This window comes from Pipra filicauda, unplaced genomic scaffold (assembly GCF_003945595.2).
Source record: "Pipra filicauda isolate LSUMZ 115617 unplaced genomic scaffold, ASM394559v2 scaffold690_size370485_pilon, whole genome shotgun sequence".
NCBI classification, from domain to species: domain Eukaryota; kingdom Metazoa; phylum Chordata; class Aves; order Passeriformes; family Pipridae; genus Pipra; species Pipra filicauda.
In genome coordinates this window covers 154,817-157,055 of record NW_024104854.1, presented here as the reverse complement: position 1 = coordinate 157,055, position 2,239 = coordinate 154,817, and positions in this window count along the sequence as shown.

Genomic DNA, 2,239 nt, shown 5'->3' with positions numbered 1-2,239 from the left:
TCCAATATATCTGTAATATTCCTAATTCATCAAGAAATAAGGTGTTAGGAGGCTGAAGCTCTTGGCAGAGCCCTGTATCCTCTATCCACTTGTGTCTGGCTGCTGGATGTGACTCAGTAGATGGAGGTGAGGTGACATCACCCCTAAAGGGAAACACATGATGAAGTGAAGGTTCAAGGATTTTCAGCTTCAGCTAATAAAATATCCAGACAAAGAGGATTAGCTGTGTTTGCAGGAAAAGAGTGTTTGCCTCTGTCAGGATAGCCCGGGGAGAATAAACTACATCCTATTGCTTCCTTCAGCCACCAGTTTCTTGTCAGGCCAGGAAAAAGAAAAATAGGAGAGAAAAAAAAATAGGAGAATTAAAAAAAAAAAAAGAAAAAAAGAGGAAAAAAAAAAGAGAAAAAGAAACCAGCTGTCTTTCAAATAAATGTAGCCATTGCCTCAGTCAGGGCTTTGAAATCAGACACATTTTCTGGGTTCTGTCCCAGATTTGGATTTCCTTTCCTTAAAGACAGAGCTAGACAAAACAAAAGTTGTTTTAGTAGCTTAACAAGAGGATCAGCACGAACAAGTCTGTGCTACCCAGAGACTGAGCTGCTGCTGCTGCTCTTTTGCCTCGTCCTGGGCAGCCCCAAATCCCAGCTCTGCTTTGGCTACTTATCCAGCTCCCAGTGTTTGAGGCTCTAGGCAGGAATGCCAACATTCCCACACGGCTGATGAAGGGAAGAGAGGAAGCAGGACCCTTAAAACCCCATCCCTGGAAGTGTCCAAGGCCAGGTTGGATAAACTTGGAGCAACCTGGGCTAGTGGAAGGTGTCTCTGCCCGTGGCAGGGGGTGGAACTGGGTGATCTTTAAGGTCTCTCCCAACCCAACCCATCCTGTGATTCCATGATCTCTGAGCCCACAGACATGAGGATGCACTGGTGACCATTCCTGGCCAACCCCACTCTTGAGGAGTAAAACAAGGTGGCCCAGGAGCAGCAGGAGATCTCAGACCGTGGCACAAATGACACTGGGTGGATGCAAGGCCAGTTGTCCATCCTGGAGATGGGCAGCAAATGGTCTCTGGGAAAACCTCACGTCTAATCTAAACCTCCCCTTCCTTCAGGAATGGCCTAGAGCTGGAGGAGGGCAGGGCTAGACTGGAATGGCCTAGAGCTGGAGGAGGGCAGGGCTAGGTTAGATATAAGGAATAAATTCCTTCCTGTGAGGGTGGGGAGGCCCCGGCCCAGGTTGCCCAGAGAAGCTGTGGCTGCCCCTGGATGCCTGGAAGTGTCCAAGGCCAGGCTGGATGAAGCTCTGAGCAACCTGGGCTGGTGGAAAGTTTCTAAATCTTCTGAAGATTCTAAAACATGGTGGAACACAAACCAGGATCTTTCCAAGCAGCTTCCCAGATGCAGTGGCTGGTTGTTGAAGCTGCTGGACAGGATCACAAGAGGGAAAAGCCTAAACCTGGCTTTGTTAGCGCTGGTTCTGTGCTGACAAGGCGTGGCCTGGAGCTCCCACAGACACAGGAGCAGATCCAGGGGCTCAGGGCTGGACTCAGATCCCACTCAGGGTGAGCTGTGGGGCTGATGCCACCCCTGCACCCCTGGCATGTGTCACTTGGACTCATCCCTACGCTGTCCTTGTGCAGAGCAGTGAAAATCAGCTTTGTTAATATTTTCCTGCCCCGAAACTTCCCACCTGAAGGAAGGGGGTTGGAGTAGAGACAGCAGGGAACAACCACACTTGGTTTAGTCCAGGAAGTCTTGGGGTGTCCCCAGGCCCAGGTACATCGCTGAGCTTTGCCTTGGTGATTCAGGCTCCTCACTTTGCACCTTTTTCACCTTTCCACCCTCCAGCTTTCTGAGCTGGAGCACGAAAACCCCTCCCGTGAAAGGCCGTTCACCTCGTCTCTCTCCACAGCACAAGCCACAGCTGGGGGAAGGCAAAGCCTTCGAGCCTGATGCAGGGTGAGATTGTTACAGCTCCTGGCAGCTGAGGTTTAGAAAAAAACACAACTGCACAAAACCCCAAACCTCCAAAAAAGCCCCAGAAACACCGTGCAGAGCGAGGCTGAGCTGCTCTGTTCTCACGGTGGGGAGGGAACCGCCGGTACTGCAGCAGTTTGGGCAGCTGCTGCCAGGATTTAAAGAACAAATAAAAAGTGGGAAGGCTCTGAGAGCTGTCACTCCTTATTTCTGTGGCTGGCACCTGGATTTTTTAGCTTTCACTTGTCCAGGTGAATTTTTT